The 21,954-nt window shown below is 37.1% G+C and overlaps 2 long non-coding RNA genes across 3 annotated transcripts in view; one reads left to right on the forward strand and one right to left on the reverse strand.

Annotated features, from left to right (window-relative positions):
• The window catches only part of LOC135308807 (uncharacterized), a 420,716-nt gene that overhangs the window by 215,600 nt on the left and 183,162 nt on the right, over positions 1-21,954 (forward strand). For both annotated transcript variants that reach the window (XR_010369176.1, XR_010369177.1), the window contains exon 4: positions 2,442-2,643. This is a non-coding gene — a long non-coding RNA (uncharacterized LOC135308807). The remainder of the gene's footprint in view (positions 1-2,441; positions 2,644-21,954) is intronic.
• LOC135308810 (uncharacterized) lies at positions 4,237-20,367 on the reverse strand. The gene is made up of 4 exons (XR_010369181.1): positions 20,212-20,367; positions 19,926-20,130; positions 18,741-18,855; positions 4,237-4,369 (listed from the first exon to the last, which is right to left on the reverse strand). It is a non-coding gene; the product is annotated as an uncharacterized LOC135308810 (long non-coding RNA).

Consider the following 21,954-nt stretch of genomic DNA (forward strand, 5'->3'; position numbering starts at 1 on the left):
AGGACTTTTCAGAATATCTTTCCTTCTCTGAAGCCTTACATGCTTGAATAGAATCAGGAGAATTTTGCTGACATTTTTTTAACACGGGAGTTAGCTGTTTAGCTAGGATTCTTTATAATATTGAATACTGCTGTATCTAAATCCACAGAAAAATACTTAGCATGCACTAAAGCACTACATCTATTAATTAATCTTCATTGTAATCCTAAGAAGTAGACCATAAGCCCTACTGTTCAGCATACATTGTGTTTGACAGTTGTATTTTACACACTGGAAGACTAAATGGCCAGTTGGCTACTGGTTTTTAATGGCAGATTAGCATTAGGTGCTTAAAAACATAACAGATAAATGCATATTTTCAAAGCACAAAGTTATGTGGATGTGTTTGTTTACAGTGTTCACATGCAGTTCTTGTGTTCTGTTTTGTAAATTCTTTCCTTGTGTGTGGATTATTGATGCAAGGAAAAAAAACAGTGGCCCTTTGGAGTTCCTGTAGTCATTCATATTATTTCAGTGCTGTGCATGTCAAATGAGTATCAGTGCTTTAAAAAAACCCATACTTTATTTTTTGTTGAAAGCAGCTTGTATTCACCAGCATTTAATTGCTATAGTTTTCATTTTACTTGGAAAGCTTTAGGAAAAATGAGAAAAATTAGGGAAAATTAAGGTGGAATTGTTATTGGCTACTGGACAAAATTAATTCGACTAGGCCTAGTAAAATTTACACTTCCCTGTTACAAATAGAGACGTTCCATCCCTGAACTATCTCAGACTGAATTATGTGTAAGTCTACACACAAGCATATGTCTTAGTGCTATCTACAGACTGCTTAGATTGGAAACCTTTGGCTTCATAAAAGCTCTGGCTCCAAAAGACCAAAGTTTGAGTGAAAGCAGAAAGTGAATAGGCTGGTAGTAATCGAGCTGATATCCTTATTCATGTCAGCAAAGGGAAGGCAAGATAATTATAAAGCCAAATTCACCTGACCAAGTTGAGGTCAGAAAGAAACGTACACATGAGGCAGACATTATTCATAAGCTGATGGATGTTTTTATAGAAAAGTAATAATTAAAAAGTACCTGACTAAATTGGCCCATCCTGAGTGTGTTATTAAGAAAAAGGATCCTGGACAGCTCCTTATTGCCTCAGTCTGACTAACCTGTTTATTTCCCTGGGATTAGGTGAGTAAAAGGTTTCCTTCATAGCCTTTAGGGCTGGTGACAATTGCACAAATAGCTTTATCTGGTTTATCAGCATTTTGGCACTTCAGCCCCCATCAGGCTCTTCAAATTCTGACATCCCATCCAGGAAGGGACCTATCAGCATTTAAAGAAAATCTTACAGATTTCCTGAGAGCCATCACACCTTCTAGTGATGAGTCACAGTGCTTTACATTTGCCTGCCCGGAAAGCCAGAGACACTTCTGAAAGCACCCTAATTATAGGGTAAGGCCTCTACATATTTCCCATTATCATGTCTGCACTGTGTAAAGACTGGCTTGACTGATGCTGTTTTGCAATAAAGAAAAGCAATACCTTTTTTAGCCTGTGAAGATCAGGATTACCAAAGACTCCTGTGGAGTAGCTTTGTGGCATCTTGCTTTTTTGACTAAGAACAAAAAACGATCTGCATTTGTGCACTCCCTTCATGTACAGGAGCCCTGATCTCCCACAAAGGGACAGGAAAGTCAAGTCAGGGCCCTATCATGATAAATCATCCCTGCAAATAACTGGGCAGGGCTGGTCTTCCACAGCCCTTCCTCAAGCATGCTGGGCAGTGTCTGCAATAGCAGAGGGCGCTGCAACTCCCAGCAGTTTCTTTTGTGCCCTGGTCAGTGAGACTTGTTCCTATAGTGGGGACTTGTGTCCAGTGTTTCCAGTTGCAGCAGGAGAACGGATCTCCACCCATGGTGGTGGGGAGGGCTGAGACAGGAGGGCAGCCTCAGCTAAAGTGTTCTCACATGGTTGGTCTGCTGCTGGAGCAGTTGCATACAAGTGGAGAGCCTGAGTGGTGAGGTCTCAAATAATTGCAGCTAAAGCCATTTAAAATGGAAAGTCAGGCCCTGGAAATATACTGGCAAAACTCAAGAGCAAGAAAGGATTGGATCCTCAGGGCAAGTGGAGGCCTTCTGTTTGTCATTCAACATGTTGAACTGTTTCTCTGAAATATTTGAGTGGTGAAGTGGTGCAAACTTAGAATTGAGCTGCTTTAATGTTACAGTAATTTTATCACCCCCTCTGTGTGATGTCAAGATGTGACTGTCTTCAAGTAGCTCATTTAGTAGCTCAACACCAGCCAGAAAACTTTGCGCAGGAAAGAAGTTGTGATTAGCAGGTGTGAGACCAGTCTGATTTTAGTCTTGTCCCATGGTTTCAACAACAAACTCTTCTTTGAGCTTTTGTTCCTTTTTGTAGTGAGAATTTCTGTTTTATAATTTGCAGCAGCACCCTCTTTCTGAGTGAGAACTGAACCAGGCGCTCTCCGGAGTCCTTTACTACTGCTCATGTGGCTGGGTGGCAGCTGAGAGATGAGCATCCTTCCTGGCCAGCCACTGTGCTGTTTCTCCTGTGCTCCCAGCAGAGAATAAGAGACCAAGGATGTTCTCTGTGCCCCTCTGGAGCACAGCTGCACTGCTGAATGAAGGTATTTCTCAAATTCTTTTTGTCCTAAGTAGCTATTGTGCCGTTTCCCTACCTTTATTCACACGTATGTCAGCAGACTGACTTCTGTGTGTTTTCCAGTGCAGTTATCCCCACTGCTTCTGGAGTCCTCCTACACAATGCAGTGTGGTATTACAGTTTGTACTTTGACTTACATTGTTTAATAAATATGTAAATTAACCTACTCCATCTCTTCAGGTAGGAGACTTGTATGACTTCACTTGTGTATCACAGAATATGCTATTCATGAAGATGGCACAGTGGGGCAGGAACTTGAGGTGGAAGTTTAAAAAACAATTAGCACAATGAAAGTGTCAGTTAAAGCCTAAATTTAAAGTATGTTAATGTTTCCAACTGGAGTTGAGCTGAAATGATGCTCCTGTGCAACACTGGTGAGAAAGTGTAGGAAATGCAAGCTTAATTCATACCAGCTCTGCTTGGATCAGACTACCTGTAGTATTGCCTATTCATACTGGAATTTCTAACAGTTATTGTTTACTACCATTTGGTATGTTTTCACTAATATTTAACGTGAATATTAACATACTGTGGTTTTATGAGTGCTTTTGGGTTAAATAAAAATAGAGAGCACTGTGCTATGGCAGAACAAATAAGAACATGGTGCTAACTTCAAAACAGCAGAAAAAAATATGCCAGTGAAGCTGCTTCCACTCATCTAACATCAAAAGATGACTTTACTTTGTACTGTATCCATGATCATGAAAGGCACCAAAAAAATCTCTCAGGGGTGTTCTTATTCCTAAGTTACCTTACGTTGTTTTAATTAATTAGCTAAATGGAGATCATTATTCCTGAGGTCTGCTTATTTTTGCCTCTCTTTCAGCCATGTGTGAGAATGAACTTCTGGCCTTTGCTGTCAGGCTGATCATGATTTTAAATACTAATGTTCTTCCTAGTAGACTGTATTAATCCTACTGGTAGAAATTTTAAGAGAAAACATCTTGGTCAATCAAATTAATCTAATTTAGTTAATTAATTCTAACTGGAACACAGGTTAAAGTGTTTAAATGCCAACATATAAACAGATGGCCACGTTGTTTTGAGAAAAGCTAGTAACTCCCATCAATGCCTTACATATGATATCTCCTAATATCCAATATATAGTTATCTGGTGCATTGGTGTGGTACTTTATTGTCTCAGTATCAAATCAAGGATGAAGGAGATATAGAACCAAAATGGTTCAGTTAATCAGAAGTATCAGCATATCCATTTAATAATTTTGCACTGTGCATTTAAAAAAAAATATGTTTTTTTATTTGCTTATCTTTCTCAATCTTCACATTAAAGTATTATGGTGCTAATATAGCCCTGGCTGAAACACTTGTTTGATATCTCTTTCAATGAAGAAATCCTGAAACAAACAAAACTCTTTTTAATTACATATTATTTTTCATTGGTTTCTTGTACCAAGGAAGCAGTGAAGTCAGTTTTACATCCACAAATTTATCTTTCACAGAATTCTACACAACAAGTAAACATGTAAATGGATAAAGAGTTTTGAAAGTGCAACACGACTTCTTTTCTTTGCATTTTTTCTTAGCAGTTACTATGCTATTGATGGGATCTTTCTGAACTATTCAAAGGCACGGTTCATAAAAGCAGAATGCAGGTTCATATCCAGCACACTAGGAAGTGCTTTTGTGCCTGAGGATCAGGGCTGGCAAGTGATAATCTCTGGTTCTGCCCCCTGTAAAAAAACAAAAATGAGAAATGAGTGGGAGAACTTGAAGTGAAAGGGGAAGGACTGTACTGTAGGGAGACCTGAGCATACTGAGCAGAATAGGTCGACCTTCTGTGGTGGGCACTAACCATGCAGCAGTCACAGGACTTAATATATTTCAAAGAAGTGGATAGATTTCTGGGAAAAGGCACTCCCTAGAAACGTACAAACTGCTTGCTTCTGATTTGGGGTGATGCCTGTCCGCCTTTGCTACAGAATGCTTCAGCACCTGCCAAAGGAGCTGAGAGATTGCCGGGGTCATATCTGAAGAAACAAGCTTGTATTTTGTTCAGAAGTGTTTTCAAGTTAGAAACATTTCCTCATACAACAGAGCTTCCAACTGAAAAATAAATAGAAATAAATAGCTCTTTTCTGCCAAGCATTAGAAAGGGGAGATTGCTATTCTGTCTTTGGGTGTACCTGCTCACTAATAGTTACCCTGCTGCCTGGAATCTAAGAGGTTTGCTTCCCACTGTAGGCTGGCCCTCCACAGAATTTGGGTCAGTTTCAGAACATCATTATTCAATTTAAAAGATTTGTTTTCTAGTCACTACCTGGAACAGCTTATTTTCAGACAATGTTCTCTCCTGCCATCTACTTTACATTGTGAGCAGCGTTCCTCCTAAACTCAAGGGTAAGTCTCATGACAGCAGAAGACTTCTGAGGCCCTTGCAGAAACAGAGAGGAATGATCACAACATTCAAAGCCTTCAGGGTAAAGTATAACATGTTCCTTTAGCTCTGCTAGCCCCACAATGTACTCAGCTTAAAGCATCAATGAAGAAAACAGGAAAGTAGAAAAGGTCAGAATGGAGAGTGAGAAGCAGAAATAAGTCAGGTAAACCCTGTCTGGGGGAAGGAAAGAGCAAATTTAGAATTATGGCCTGTTGTAATATTGGGTATTAATTTGTGAGAGAAGATCATATACTGTGGGAAGGGCAGCAGAGATTGACAGATGAGATAGATAGCATTGCTGCGCTCTGACCTCAGAGTCACAGAGCCATTCTGTGTCTGAGTTCCCTCATCTGTAAAAGGAGAATAGTTCCTATTTATGTTTCAGGGTCCTTGGAACCATTAATCAGTGCATATTGTTAAGGCTTATTGAGACCACCAGTTGGAAATACAGAATAACCTGTGCCTTCTGGGCTGTCTTTTGCATGGCTATCTAGTCCAGCCAAAGTAATATTAAAAACAGGTACAGAATTTAAAAATTCAAAGTTTGTTGAAAAATAATCAGTTTTAAAATTAGGAGAAGAAAGAGTTGTTGTTAAATACATTTAATTTTAAGGCAGGGGAGCACTACTAATACTCTCCCTCCCCATTTCCGTGAAACACAATCAAGCCTCAGACTTGACTGCCCAGGCTTCTTGTGGGACTATTTTCTGGAAATAGAATTTACATTTTCTTTTGAAGGAAAGAGTTCATTTCTTTTCAAGAGCTGAAAATGAGACACCAACCTCACCCTTTCCCTCCATATCATGTATTTTTCCTGCCACCAAAAGAGAGAACTGTTCAATAGTGGTTGTTATAGGGAAGGTCAAACTATGGCATTTTTTCTCGAAAAGGTGCAATCGGGAAACAGAGATCTCAACTCTGTAGGGGAGGTGATGCAAATAAAGCTGCAGCCCTTATGCTCCTCTCTTGATGTCTGCCCTTCCGCAGTTATGTGGGGTGGGACTTGCACCAGTGATGTGGTTGTGAAGAGCATGGTGGGCATGGGCAGTTATGGAGAGCTTTGCTTTTACATCGTGTTCAGCACTACCCACCACAATGCTCTTAATAGCAAGGAGACTGCAAGAGCTGATGAAATGTTCTGGCCGTCATCAAACCAATGTCAGGAACGGATTAAAATAATTCAGTTGTGTTTTTAGGTTTTAAATTAGCATTAAACTCACAATAAATTACTAAATAAAACCAAGACCTTTTCATCGTCAGATCAAGTTGTGATCTTTACAATTATTCACATTTTTATAACATTTCCAAACTAGTTATAGTGCCAGTGACTATTTACATTTACTGATTATTAGTTACTCATCAGCTGTCACAGAGCTCCATAACTTCTCTCACCATGACCTCTTTCCCAAGGCAATCCTGGAGCATGAGGCTTCTTTAATTGAAGATTATTTTCCAGCATTGTTCAAATACCTATTCAGAACAGCTTCTCATTCTTGCAGTTTCAGTATGCAACATTCTTTCTTTTTGCCCTCTCTGCTCCATCTTGGAAAATACCAATGACATCCAGAGCCTCTGATAACTGCCATCTCTTATGTCACATGAAATATAAAGATTTTTTTCTTTTTGTATGTTCCATTGCTTGCATCATTCCTCTGTGCTCCCACAACTGCTATTCTCCACAGGAGAATTTTTCAAACTGTTTGTTACAGCCCCCAACAAACTTCCAGTGGATCACGGGAGCTGTGGATTTTTAGACTCTCATCTTAAAGAAGGAATGAACTACTTTGACTGCCTGACAGTCTACATCTGGATCTGCTATATAAAGCTAGTTTTCACTTCCTTGTCTTGGAAGTGCTGAGCAGATGCTGTTTCCTCACAGAAGTGGAAGGACTGAGTGGATAAAATCTCCTCTGAGATGTCCTCCTCTTTTTCCTCACATAATTTACATGAAGATGAATGAATGTTCTTGCAAATAATTTGAGATTATATCCTCCAGAGGGTCTAGTTGCTAAGTAGTGTCAATCTTTACTCCCCAAAAGCTAGTTTTTAATCTTCATATTCTCATCCATTATATATTTATTTCTTTTTATCTTCTCTGAGTTTTTTTGTCTTTCTTACTTTCTCTTTGTGTTTGTTTGCTTTCATATTCTTAAGTTCTCATGTGTCAGGTTGGCCACCCACCTCACTGCCTCATTTAATCTTTCATTCCAGCTCTTTCCATTTAAGTGCCTGCTTGTCCAGCCTTGTCACCTCTCACCAGAATAAACCAACGGCTCCTTGTTAGCTCTTCTGTCATCTAGTTTTAAGACTGGTTTTTTTGATTGGTCTGTGATTATACTGCACAAATGCATTTTAAGCCTTTGGCAAAATTTGGAAGAGGAGTAAAGGATTTAAAGCATCTTTAAGTGCCACACAGAAAAAAGGAATTTATTTTGTATTCATCTGAAAAGCAATAATGCAGTTTGATCTTATTTTTCCTAGACAGTAGAAAATCCCTGCAGAGAACTGAGGGACTCAATGTATTAGGTATTACAGAGATTACAGAGTAAGATAGTCTTAGTCTTTCTCTCCTCCATGGACTCTTCATAAAGTTTGATTTGGGGTTTTTCCACAGACGCAGCCTTGAAATTTTTTCTCCTGTGGGTATTCTTTGGTGTCCAATAAAAAGTGAACTTATGGTATATCATTAATATTATTGAGTACCAAAACCAGTCAGCCATAATGTGCAACTCTAATAGAAAGAAGATTTAATAGACTCTGATATTTACAGAATTTCTGGGGACTAGTTTCTTAATGTATTGTATTGTTTAGATAATAAATATTTTGGATAAGGCATCATCTTACCATCTTTGGGGTTTTTTGATCACTATGTTGTGTTGGAATAGTAAGTAATGGTTATAGTTATAAAAATGGTTCTCAGAGTTTTTAAACATTTCTATGTGTTACATATGTTTTCAGAAGATTAAAGAAAACACATGCTTTCAGTTGCAGTGCCTTTTGACAGTAGTAAGTTTAAGGTTCCTTAACACATTCTTGGAATGTTTCAGTCTTAACTTGGTACTATGAAATAAAGGTGTTTCCCAGGAATACAGAACAAGTATGAAACATGTTGTAAGAAATAATGAGCAAAAATAAGTAATATACCAGTTGAAAACAAAGCAGGAAATACCTAAATCACTTGACATGAATTACAGTAAAGTAGCTGTGCAGTGCATAATGATGAGAAATCACTGTGGTCTGCAGTAGAATGGACCTGCAATGAGCAAGCCCAGATCCTACAAAAATAGTGGGGAATCACTCCTGGCCAGAAATAGGTACTGGAAAACACCAGAAAACATGTTAAAAAACAAAAAGCTAGGTTTTCATAAAGATAATTTTTAACAAATATTCCTGGAGGACTCTTGCTGCACTGTGTAAATCACTGTATTTTGTTTGATGTATATATATAGAAGCAGTGAGTACATGTGAGATGTTTTCATACACACACACTCTCTAAACTAAAACCAAGGATATAGAAAAAATTGGAAATTTTACTTAGTTGGACTTAGTGACGGTTAAATATTAATCTGAGTAAAAATGGGAAATTTTTTTGCATCCTGTGCAGTACTCAATGTTCTGTGTGTAATTATTCATTTACACCTGTGTGGAATGTCGCAATTCTTATTTCGTAATATTTTGCCTCGGTTTAAGTTATACCATAGCTGCATGGGTTTGGCAAAGAAATGATTTTTCTTATTTAGTTATTTGTTTCCTCAGATAGAATATATTAAATGTGTTTCAGACCTATCTGGTTCCAAATATGAATAGGTTTTCAGTGGCAACATCATATATCTTAGTTGAAGGAGTGAAGAAAATGAAGAAAAAAAAAACTGTTTTAACTCCAGTGCAGTGTTTTCATGTTTCAGCATACTTGTGTTCCCTAGGTGTCATGTAAGTGATAAATTATCACTTTTGACAGCAAGCATATTTCTATATTACCTTCTTCACAGAAAGTGACTAGTTATTATTTTAATTGCTCTCTGGCCTCTGACTCTGAAATTCTTGAACACCATAGAATTTCATGGACAGGTTTGCAGGGAAAAAGGCATAACTAGATCATAAGAGGGGGACAACCGTGTGTTGTATTTTGAGTCAGTGTTAACTAAGTGGTTAATACAAATCATTTCAATTAAAACCAGTTTGTTTTTACAAACCTGCCCTTGTCAGCCAACATCTTCAGTCATTAGTTTGCTTTTCCTTTGAAGATTCTTTCTCTAGGTAAAAAACTGTGTGAAATATTACATGTGGAAAATTAACCCACAACATATTCCTGTTTTAGGGAGCTCCTTGTAGATTACTGTGAAAGCTGAATCCCTAGGAATTGTCATTTTAGCTAGGAAAAACATGTATAGATGATACCAGTTGAGTCACCAGATGATGATCTGGTGGCTGGAGCTCCTGTCCTTTAAAGACAAGCTGAGAGAGTTTGGGTTGTTCACCCTGGAGAAGAGAAGGCTCCAAGGAGGCCCTAGGACACCTTCCAGTACCTAAAGGAGCATGCAAGAAAGCTGGGGTGGCACTTTGTACAGGGCCATAAAGGGACAGGAGATGGGGTAATGGCTTCAGACTGATAGAGGGGAGATTTAGATTAGATATGAGGAAGAAATTTTTCGCTATGAGGGTGGTGAGGCACTGGAACATCTTTCCCAAAGAAGCTGTGGATGCCCCATTCCAGAAAGCGTTCAAGGCCAGGTTAAAGGGGGCCCTGAGCTGCCTGGTCTAATGGACCCCTAAGTGGGGTTGGACCTAGATGAGCTTTAAGGTCCCTTCCAACCCAAACCATTCTACAATTCTATGAATTCAACACTTCCTTGAGCAGCACAGACCATGGAGAATACCAAAGTTGGTTTTACTGTCAACTTTCCATGCTGTTGGTAGCACTTAGACTATTATTGTTATCCTGGGGGAAAAAAAAAATTGAGGAGGCTGATTTAAAATTGGTGTAAAACCTGAAAGATTTCATTCAGACCCAATTTGCACAGTTTAAATGTTTGATTTCCATGGAGTTGCAATGACACTGCAGCAGGTCTGGATCTGGATACATGTTCCCTGCCAAGAGCAGTTGTACTGCCAGTGGTTCTCTGTGTCAGTGTGTGTCAATTGCCTCTCCTGCTTTGCCAGCTTTTGGTGTCACTAAATTGCCAAATTGCCTCAATGCAGAAATGTAGCTGTGATTCTGGGATGTAATGGCTCCTTTATTTTCTTAACTATATTCACAGTGTTGCATGCTGCTATCATCCCTTTGGACTGCTGGGACAATGACTGAATTTAGACCTTCAACAACAGCAGTTTCAGTACCCTAATTAAAAATGAGATTGTCATTGCTACAGTCTACATTCATCACACATTGATGTCTTTGATCACATCCTCTCTATCCCAGCCAAACCTACGTTACTGTTTTCTTTGAGGACTGATGTGCAAATTGAACTCACTGTTTCTGATGTAAAAGCTTACTTGAGTCCCCTTCTGTCCCCTAAGTTTGAAGTCTTTTCCAGTCCACAGATGAGCAGTGCTAGCCTGTATATTCTTCTCTACTTTTCTCATTCATTATTTGCCAGAGGTATAAATCAATATCCAGAGGTATAAAATCCAGCAAGTACAAGCTGTGCAGAAAGCACTTAACTAATTAAATGTGGTCATCTTTTCCTGAAGAAAAGAAGTCAGATGTTTTGATAAACTACTCACTTAGCAGCAAGAAACAGAATATGTTAGTTGGTGTCTCTTCCATATGTATTTCTTCTCTGATTATGCCAGAAACAGCTGTGTTTAGAAACCTTTAACCTTAGGAAATGTAAAATTCTTAATTTACCTAAAATAGGAAATCATCATTTTCTGTCTACAAATGCTATGAATTGAGTATTTTTTCTAGGTGTATTCTGAAGAAATCAAGGAACTTATCCCCTGAAAATTTTTCAGATGTTTGAGAACACTCCGGTCTTTATTGTCTATTAGTATGTATCTGCTTATAAGTGAATTTTTCTGTAGGCTGTTCAGTACATATGGAAAAAGGTTTTTAAACGTGTAAAGAAAAATTTACATTTTTTCCTTGAAGACCTAATTTTTATTCTATGTAAACAGAAAACATTCCCTACAAAATCCTCTATGAGATGATATATTTGTATTGTACTGTATACAATACTGTATAATATATCCTGTGTATAACTGAAAAAGAAATTGGTAGTAGCAAATTATATTTCTTTGGAATATGGACTATTCCCTTCAGATGAATTTGTCTTTTCAACTGAATGATCTCTAGTGAAAATATAAACCACCTGTCTTGTAAGAGTAGCACATTGAGGAGCGATGATGTCTTTTCACAAGTCACCACATCATCATCCACACATCATCTCCTGCTGAACACAGTAGTTTATCTTCAATACATAAATTCAGCATAATTTCAGGAAGAGAGATTTATGTTTGACATCAGGAAAAACTTCCTAGCCCTAAGATTACCACACCTTCCTAAGTGCAATGCAACAATAAAGCAGGTTGTATGTGAGATTGTGGAGTCGTTGAGGGTTTCTGAGAAGGTGCTAGAGGAAAACATCTATCAGACATAGGTTAATTCTGCTCTGGAGTAGGGAGATATACTCCTGTTATTCCAGTCATGATTGTCTCCCTGTGGCCAGAAAAGCACAATTCAACATTGGCTCAAAGATGGAAAAATTAAAGCATTTGACATCCATGAGAAAATTAGATTTTTCTCTTAGCCAGAAAGGAAAATGTCAGATGTGAGAATATCCAATTTGTCCTCAAGGCTACACTTGCAGATGACAAAAATAATGAGTGTTCTAGATTATTCCACATTGCCTATGGATCCTTTCATGGAGGAGGAGAAGAAATCTCCACGCAGGTGTGGCTTCAGACAAGGCACAGATGTTTCACCTGGTAGCCAGGACATGCCACAGAGCTGATCTCTTACAGGAGCCCTGTTTACAGGACTGTAGGTGAAAACTGTTGTTGCTTTTGAGTGAAAACTACTTGTTGAAGGGAAAACTTCTTACTGACAGGCTTGTGGGCTTTCTTCTCATCTCTGCTGCATTCTGCCCCAGTAAATCAGGCCCTGTGTCAGCATAAGTGTTTGTAGATATTGTGGAGAAATTGTTTCCCAAAATAACCCAGTGCTTACATAGTGTTTTGTATCGCTATGTATGCTGCCTACTTCAGTCATTTAATACTGCCCTCTATACTATGTTAATCTCTCTGCTTAGGACAGCATTGCAGGTGTTAGGGATGTAACAATTTTTAATTTACTGACTTACTTTTTGTATAAACTTAGAGATTTACTTATCATTTCAATATCTGCCTTTATACCCATTTCATTGAATACTGCCTCACCTTCTGAACATACCTTTTAATGCAAGGTGTGATATTCATACACACTGATTTGTCAAGCATGACAATCCTCTCAAAAAAACTTTTCTGAAGTGTTTGCTATTAACAACAGACTTGAAATATTTAAATGAAATCAGTGAGCAATTTAAAGGATTTTCAAAAAGCTTTGAAAATTAGAAGTACCTGGGTAGAAAGGCTTAAAAAATTTCTTTCAACTATAACTTTTAGGTTGCTATAGCAATGTTGTAATACAGTCTTATTAATAGGAAACTACCTAAATAAGCCTTTAAAACTCTCTAAAAATGTGTTCAATATTTTTAGTGTCAGTGCTACAGATACCAAGCTAACAGATCTGAAGACATTGGCCCCTTTGTTTTGGGTTGCTTCAAGCCAGGACGGAGCATCCTGATTTGATCTAATTGTTTAAAGGAAATGGTTATCTAAGTTTCATAGATATTGGAAAACCCTGCTTCAATCTTCAGTTCTTATTTGCATGCATCAACTGCATACACATACACACATACACAGCTCTTCTGCTGTGCACATTGTCTCCTGAGCAGTTTTGTTGCTTCAAATGGTGCCTGGCTTTCATCCCCTTGTTAGAATGTCAACTGCAGATTGACTCTATGCTGTGTGCTCTTTTTCTCCTCCTTCTGATTCCTATCCCTCCCAGTGTGCTAGTGGCTATACAAGCCCCTGGAACTGAACAGAAACAAACCATAGAACACAGCAATATTCCACTAACTTTGGGTGAAGGGTCTGTTGGGGGCTGGGGGTTGTAATTGCAGCACTTCCTGTTCCTGTTCCTAAACATAATAACGAGTAACAGCAGGTAAGATGTCACACTGCATGAGCAGTTAATACATTTTTCATGCTCTTTGCAAAAACCTTTTGAATGTCCACCACTGCTTTGAGGTAATTTCCTTCAGGAAGGAAATATGACCACTGGGACCAGAAAAACAGCCTGTCCCAAGCCCTTAGAAAGAGTTAACTCCATAATCCACAAGACTTGTATTCACAGGAGCTATTGCAATCTTGATTTTTTATTGATGTGGACAGTTTATAATATTTTGTGAGCCAGGCTACTTTTTCAAGATTTTAATTTCTTCCACTGTTTTATACTTAGTGAAAGGTGTAAGGGAGTATAGCAAACAAGAAAAAGTAGGGAAATGACAAGAATTGTTGATGTCATGACTCACTGATTTACCCAAATTCATAAAGCTCTTTGGTATAGGGAAATAATTTTTTCTCTTTCTGTACTGAAAACAGGACATCAGATTATAGTGTTGATGATAGTCATTGAATCCACTTATTATTTTAAAAGTTAGTAAGTACTGAATAAGATGAATGTTTTCAATTTTGCCTTTCAAGATTTTACACATTAACCAGAAGATACTTAAATCACTTCTGTAGAATAGGACACCTTTTCAGGAATGTTCTTCTGATTCATTAGACTTCTTAAAAATTGCCATACTTTCAATTTTTTACTAGAATCACCCCTCTGCTTTTCTCAAGCTTTTTTTTAAGGAATTGTCATTTAGCTTTACTTTTTCTCTTTCTGGCCAGAACATTTTCATATGGCTTCTGAAGGTGATAATCACACATTACAAGAAAAAAGCAGTGCTGGTATGTAGAATAATTGATTTTATATTCATGGCTTCCAACCTAAAATTCAAAATAATCATTGTAGGTGCTGATTAAGGTTGATTGATGATGATTGAGATCATTAAGATGATGTATCTTTGTAACCAAGGGCTGACAGGGGGACCAAGGAAGGACTTCTGTTGGTTTTTGATGCTTACTCTTCAGATTTACCTTAAGAGCTTTTGACAAATTAAGCATTCCTGGATAATTATAATAATTCAGATAAAGTTTTTTCAGAGTTGTATTCTACTGCCTTGGGTACTTTTGTTTTTTTTTATGAAGATTTTTTTATTATGCCTCTTTCTTAGCGAAATTAAGTAAATTTCAGATGTTTCTTTTTTAAAACCCAAAGGTTACTAATTATATTCAATATTATTTTGCCTTAATTTTGTGAAATTTTAATATTTCTATGGGACTTTTTCTCTGTGAAATTCTTAGGGTTATAGCTAAAAAACAGGCCTTTCTTATTGACTTAAAGCAACACTGCAGTGCATTAACTTCCACCTTTTTGTCTAGTCTCTGTATATGGAGTTTCCAAATATTTACTAAAATTTAAGATACAAATAATCATTTAGACATACATATGAAAAGTGTATTTTTCTTTACTATTTCATCTCTGTTTTATATGGACATTCTCAAGACAGAATAACATCCTGCATCTGCTTCTCTCTCCCTATTAAAAGCTGATTATATGGACAGCCTAGGACAAGTAGGATGCAAAGGTATTTTTCCACCAAGCTGTGAAACCTAAATTTGTGATTACATTTCCAGGCTGAATTTGCTAAGGAAAACAGAATCATGTAGCTGGCCACTTTCAAAAATCAGTTTTCAAATGGTCTTCTAAGATAGTTTGACCTGTGACTCTTTAAAAATGCATTAAGAAATATTTCTGTAATTGAGAGACAAAACTTCAGGGAGCTATCTGAAAGGAAATTGAGTTTTGTAATGACCAATAAAACACCCTTATGTACTGTAAAATGATTGCATTTTTAATGCCAAAAATTAATAAGAAGCTATATATTTATTAGAATTACTGTAGTAATACAAATATGACTTTTTAGGTATCATAGAACCTCTTAGCTATCTTAGTAATTTTCTGCATTAAATAAAACCTAGTGTTGATAGCAGTTTTGGATAAACAAAATTAAACTAAAACCTTGTAGTTAGCTCTCTTCCTCCATCTGAAGCATATTTGCTATTGTGTACATGGGCATAAATTCATGCCTAAAAAGGATTGTCATAAATCATCCTGACCTAGCAATGGAGCATAGAGAAAAATGCAGCCCTAATACCCAATTATTATACAAAAGTATCTGTTTGAAACCATTGCCTATGTTCAGTATATCTCAGCACCGGCTGGCAATATTCATATCAAATTCTAGAGGATAATAAGTTAAAAAATAATCAATAGTAATTTGTCATTTAATTTATTACTACTTCCTCAAATTCTAGAAGAGTGCTTGATATAATCAGCTGAAGATACATGATGATAATTTAATACATTAATAGTTAGAGGCTTGAATTGAAGCTCTCCTTTCAGGGCTTGATTATACATCTGTAAAATATTTCTTTCCAGCTACATTAATTGGTAATTTGGCCAAAAAAAAATGAAGCAAATTAACTTCTAATAATCATCTTTTACTAAATGTGTTTCTATCTTCTTGAGTATGGAAAGGCAGAATATTTAAATGCATTTTCTCCAGTGCACAGTGGGCACTTGTGAGACTCTGCCACTGGGCCCCTTGTCTGGAGCCTGGCCTTGGGACCAAAGGCTGTGTCCCATGGTGCTGGCTCAGCTAGGAGCCTTCCAAACGCCATCTGACTAGGCTGGCCCTGAGTCTAGCCTTACACTCAGTTCCTGAGGTTCTTCTGGACTCATCCCTGCCCATAGCAAAAATCGGCTGCTGAGTCAGGTGATGGGGCCACAGAATTAAACACTCCTTTAGGATTCAGGCACTGGCTGCAAGCATCTTTTGGTCAGTAGGTGGAGTTGGGTAGGTCTGGGTTTGGGACTAGCCAGGTCTGTGGATCCTAGTGCTGGATTGAGTTCTGTTGGGTGTTTATGTAGAAAGACAGGTCTGACTGATTAACCTGAAGAAATTGGTAAGTAATTAAAAAGTTAATTACTATTATCCTTGTCTGGCAGGTGACCAGAGCAACAGTCAGTTTGCTATGGGATTAGACTGAACTTTCAAAAAGAAGTTTAGGACTACAGTTCTCTATTTAAGATGTGTCAAACAAATACTATTTCTTCCTTCACCTCCCTTCTTAATTTATCACATATGAAAAAAAAAAAAATCCTCAAAGTGGCCTGGCAATGGGTAAAGGAAGACCTGGAGGCTCAGCTCCCTCCAATAATTGGAAGTGATTAAGGACAAAAGGACAACCAACAAGCATGCTACCAGGATTTGGCAATATTCTCTGCCTTCTGAAATAGCATGCTAGTACTGCTGGTGAGACCATCCATCAGCCCCACTGACATTAAAAATGTGAATGACTATTTCTGGAAAAAACATTTGCACTATTTGTATTAGTTCTAGTAATAAAAACTCATGGCAGAAAAAACCGCTCCAATTCATACTGAAGCAATTCACACTGACGAAATGTTTCCGTGGAAAAGATGAACAGAATAGCCAGAAAGAAATTTCTAAGAGCTACAAGGACTGTAACAAAAGCAGACATTGTGGTAGTAGAAAACAAATTGCCAGCTATTGTAAATCCTATTATTTTCTCAGTGTGCCTAAATAGCATACTACCAGGACTCCTACTGACATTACTAGCATGGAAATAGAATATTATTGTGAATGCATTTTCAAAATATTATAGAAGCCAATAGGGTCCACGTAACTGTCTATAGAATATGCAATATAAGCTATCAAGCTCTCCCTCTCCTTTTGAGCCAAGAAAATGTGTTTCTTACACAGAGCGAGCCTGATTTCTGGCCAGGCCTGTTTTGCCACAATAAATATAAGTAAATAAAAATAGTGTATTCGCAGCTTTAAAAGATGTTTTTACTACCTGATTTCCATTTGACTCATGCAGTCTGCTACAGTGTTGACATGTTTCAGTTTCATCACAAGACTTTTCTCTAGGTGAGGCATGTTTTGAAGAAATGCGACAAGTCATAGCCGAACATTGTATCCATCCCCTCATGCTCACCCAAGATCAGATTCTGTCTTGGATACAAAACAGGTGACTCAGTGCTGTAATGATGTTGAGAAAAGTTTAAAAAAAAAACCTTTCAGAAACAAGTGTTTTGCCCAAACGTGTCCTATCTATCAAAATTCTTTCCTCCCTCCATGCTAAATTGTTGGTTTATACACAGCTTTCAAAAGAAGTGAGAGGGTTTTTTTAAAATCTCATTTATCTTTCCTGCTCCACAGTTACATTGTAAAAAGCTTGGTCATACTTCAAAAGGCTTTCATTTTGTTGGTGACACATTGAGGAAAGTGTGTTCACACACAAGCGCGTGTGCTTGCACACACACATTCTACACTCTCTAGAATAAGCTTGCATCAAAATATTTTGAAAAATTTCTAAGAGATTTACAAGTTTTAATGATCAAAACTGTTTGAAGATTTAGATTCTAAAGTAATTAGAAAAAACAATTTTTACAATTAAAGCTGCAGAATTAAATCACTGGCAAGTACAGAGAAAGATTTGGGTTCACCAATACAATTGTAAATTCAATTCTTACAGCTCAATTGTTTTCACTGTCATATGACACTATAGAGATGTCCTCATTTCCTGTGAGAATTTCACAGTGTATTAAGATACAATAAATAGTTTGCTTCAGATATGTATCTTTTTAAAAAACAAACCCATCAAAGTGCTATGTAAGGAAAAATATGCATAATTTTAAATTCTGATTACGCATACACTCTGATACCTGTTTCTTACATGATCCTAGAGATTTCAATTTTTTCAGGTTTTTTTAGCTCACCCTATAAAATCCATGGCGAAGCAGTCTCTTAAAATCATTATTTTGAATAGATGGGTAATTTTATTGAGAGATAAAGCTTTTAATTCAGAGAATTTAGCATTTAGTATTTCTCCATCATTTTCAGCATAGAAGCTTTTCTGTCACTGTAAAACAATTAAAAAAATAAGTTTTCTGTGGCCAGTGGTGGCTGGTTTTTATTTGGACCATGTGCATAAAGCCTTGAATTTTCAGTTCTTGCTTTTCAATTTTAACATGAGTAATTCACTTAAAGTTTAAAGGATTCCATGTGTGTTTGCAAGAGGGAGCTGGGGCTGCATGAAAATAGCACGTATATAAAGACTTGGGGAGATTGGCAGCACTGGTTTTGAAATTATAATTTTCCTGAATAAACTCAATCATAAAACTTTCATTATGATTGTCAAGTCCATTAAAAGCTCATAACAAAAAATATGCCTAAAATATTTTATGTGAGACAACATTTCCTATTTCATGCAGCATCAGGAAGATTTGAGGAAAAAGATCTTGCCACTGCTGTAGGTAGAGTTTTGGTAAAATTCTATAGTACCTTCAAGACTTGTTGTCTGTGTGTGCATCTGTGTCTCTGTGTATTTAGGACAATTTTATTATAGTGCACCTTTGTTCTGGTAAAATTTGAAGTCCTGTTTACAGTGAGAATTTCATCATATGTATATATTGTGAGTACCTTGTGGGAGAGATAAGCGGTGCCTTCACAGGAAATTCAGTGCAAATTTCTCATTGTGCAGCTTGGATTTCTCAGCATGCATATCCAGTGTGGACCATTGAGTACAGCAGCACACCTGAGGGAAGTACACATGTTCACATGAGCAGCAGCGTGCATGCAGTACCAATAGACAGAGAACAGATCATCAGTGTGTGAGGCACAATAGGTTTTATCTTGCCTGATAAATATTTCTCAGCTCATTCAAGAAAGAACAAAAAATTTAGTAGCCTAAGTTTCAGGTTGTGTGTAAAATTAATTGCAAAGCACACACAATTACACTTTTACAGCAGATCTTGCACTTCTTTATATTGCTGGAACATCATGAGCCATGCTGTGCACATTCCACATCAGGTTACATTTTTTCACAAAATACATATTTTATTGCACCTTCCAATCTTTCATGCAGGAGTCTCAAATCTCCTATGCAAACTTCAGGAGATAAGTGTGAATCCCACTACGAAAGACTCACTCCATATTGCAGTATAATTTGGACACTACAGCTGAGTGAAACCTTAAATGTATGTATAGATTCAAAATAAATATGTCATACGAGCATTTCTAAGAATTTCAAAATAGTACCAGCAGTGTTCTCATATACCAGCTGCAAAAATTAATAGATTTTACATTCTAGCATATCCCATACCTGCAAGTGAAAGCACACTTCTGCCCACATACAATTATTCACTTTTTTTTCAAAACAAACAGTGAGGAAAAATGAATCCCACAAATACAGAGTCATTATGAGAAATGTAAACAGTTCAAATGAGACACAAGTAGTGTTTGGATTAGGGAGTGGAAAGCCACTATCCTGCACTTAAATACAGTGGTTAGACAGCTAATGTATCAAGCAAATTCCAGCAGCTTGGAAATGCAGGCACAAAAAACAATGCAAATTGAACAACTGTGATGAATAATTGAAATCATACCCTTAGTGCCAGCTTCCCTGCACAATTTTGCAGCTTGACACAGATTCTAATTTTACAGTGTTTGTACAACATGAATTTCACAGAACACAAGTAAAATTATCACACATGGAAAAACTTCTTCACAATGGGGCTGTGTATGGGTAAATGCCCCAGCAGTGTGCTTTAATCTTTGACTTTAGTTCTCTACTGATGTAATCTAGTAAATAGAATTAAGAAGTACCTGCTAGAGACAGATGTCACCTGTTCACTTCCAGGTGTTTCAAATGCATCCAGTGAATTTGTCTGCTCTCCCTGCAGCTTGTACAGTCTTGATAGGATATGGGTTTTGTTGAGGACATCATGGGTCGTGTGTTCTACAACCATATTCCTGATTGTTGTTGCACAAATAGCTTCATCTTGATGCTAATTTACATTCAAAACAAACTCTGAAAACAATGAATGGAATAAAAAAGAGATCATAGCATGTATTTATTAATGGTATCTGCTTTAAATTCGGAGGAACAAACCTGTTTTATCAGTATATAATCTTGCCTCCTGACTTGGTAGCTGTTTGTTCTTCCTCAATCCTAGTAATTCTGAGGGAGCAATGACACATACTAGAGTACATTTCCTCCTGTCAGCCAGCCAAAGGATTAGAGCTGGAGCTGCTATTCACTATCCAACCTTAGCATCAAAACAAGTTGTTGTTTTTTATAAACTACAGTTTGAATTTGCTAATAACAAAGGCAACTCCCAGTGGGTGTGACAATCATGAGATAATCAGCTTTAGAGGATTAGAGGACCCCAGGGGTGTGATTAGCTCAGGTTGGCCAAGCCCTCTGTCATGAATTAATTCAGAAATTAATATTTGCATTCTAATACTGCATCTTAGTGAAACTGATTTCTAGCCTACATTTTTTTTTTCATTAGGAAAAGCAATTCACATTGCACAAGACAATTGGCAGCTGTGGTTAATGAAATGTGAGATGATTAAGCAATAAGGATCTGAATTTTGTGTGATTTACTTCTGCCAATGATCTTTCAACACAAAGAACACATTCATTGTTATTTTTAGTGTGCCTTTTTCCCACACTTTCGTTAAATGATTGATGGAATATTTTCAATTCATTTGACTCCATGGCTGACAATCAGATAACGTTTCCTTCCATAATTAGCAATTATCAGTTGTACAGAAATACTGAATGCCATTGGTTTTGCATAATAAACAAAAACCAGAAGTGATGATAGCAAGTTTGCTGAACTGAAAATATACCTTTTGTGCACTTGTCAGCTATTTGGGACTTTGGAACAGGGTTCCTTACTTATGGAGACACTGGTGAAATGGCCTATATGTTTGACAGTCACATTAAATCCAACCAGGCAAAATTGTCACCTGAAAGACATTCAGCCAATATGTTTGATAAAATAGGCTAGAGAAACATAATCTGACAATGCAGCAGTAATTTAAATCTGTTTTATCAAATAAAGGAAAATAATTATGTGCAATGAGAAGCAGATAGAGATTGTGTGGCTACCTTTTTTGCTTTAAGTGAGATCATTATGTGTGGAGGATAATAGACAAATAGCAATCATGTGGGTGCTTAGTGTGGCTTGCATGTGTACTCCCTCTCTTCTTTATATCCATTTGCCTGCTGGTTCCACAATCTGTTCTTTGGTGTTGGCAATTCCTTGGATACATATTTTTTGTAGCCTACTTGCTATGATCATGTGTCTCAATTTCAGTGTCTATAAAATGAATATGATAGTGGTGGTGAACTCTTGAGTGCCTTGAATTTAGTTACAAAAAGCATTAAATACCATCAGTAAAGAAGATTAATTTTACAGGTTTTTTACCTGAACTTACTTTTTTTTCTTCTCTTTGGGGTAAATAAAAATAATTCTCTTCCAGTATTGATTACATTCCAATCACAAATTGCTCTTCAGCTGAACAAAAATGTCTTATAGTAGTCACTTCTTTCTGCTTTACCGTGCCATTCTTCTGTCATATCTAACAAATATGTAATCTGTTTATAAAATGGTGACCTTGAATTGTGTTAGATTTTTCTGTTACATTCCCTGGGAGAAACTGATGATTTTTTTTTATGTTTACTTACATTGTCTGCCTAAATACTTCAAAGCACTCAGCAAAAGCTGAACTTTTATTTCTTTACCAGTAGTAGCAATAGTCATAGCTGTAGCCCTGGTGACAGAAAAGCAGTAAAATTGTGTAAAAGCCGATACTTAAGCCTCTTAGCCTGAGTATTAAATTG

Source organism: Passer domesticus, chromosome 10 (genome assembly GCF_036417665.1).
Source record: "Passer domesticus isolate bPasDom1 chromosome 10, bPasDom1.hap1, whole genome shotgun sequence".
Lineage (NCBI taxonomy): Eukaryota > Metazoa > Chordata > Aves > Passeriformes > Passeridae > Passer > Passer domesticus.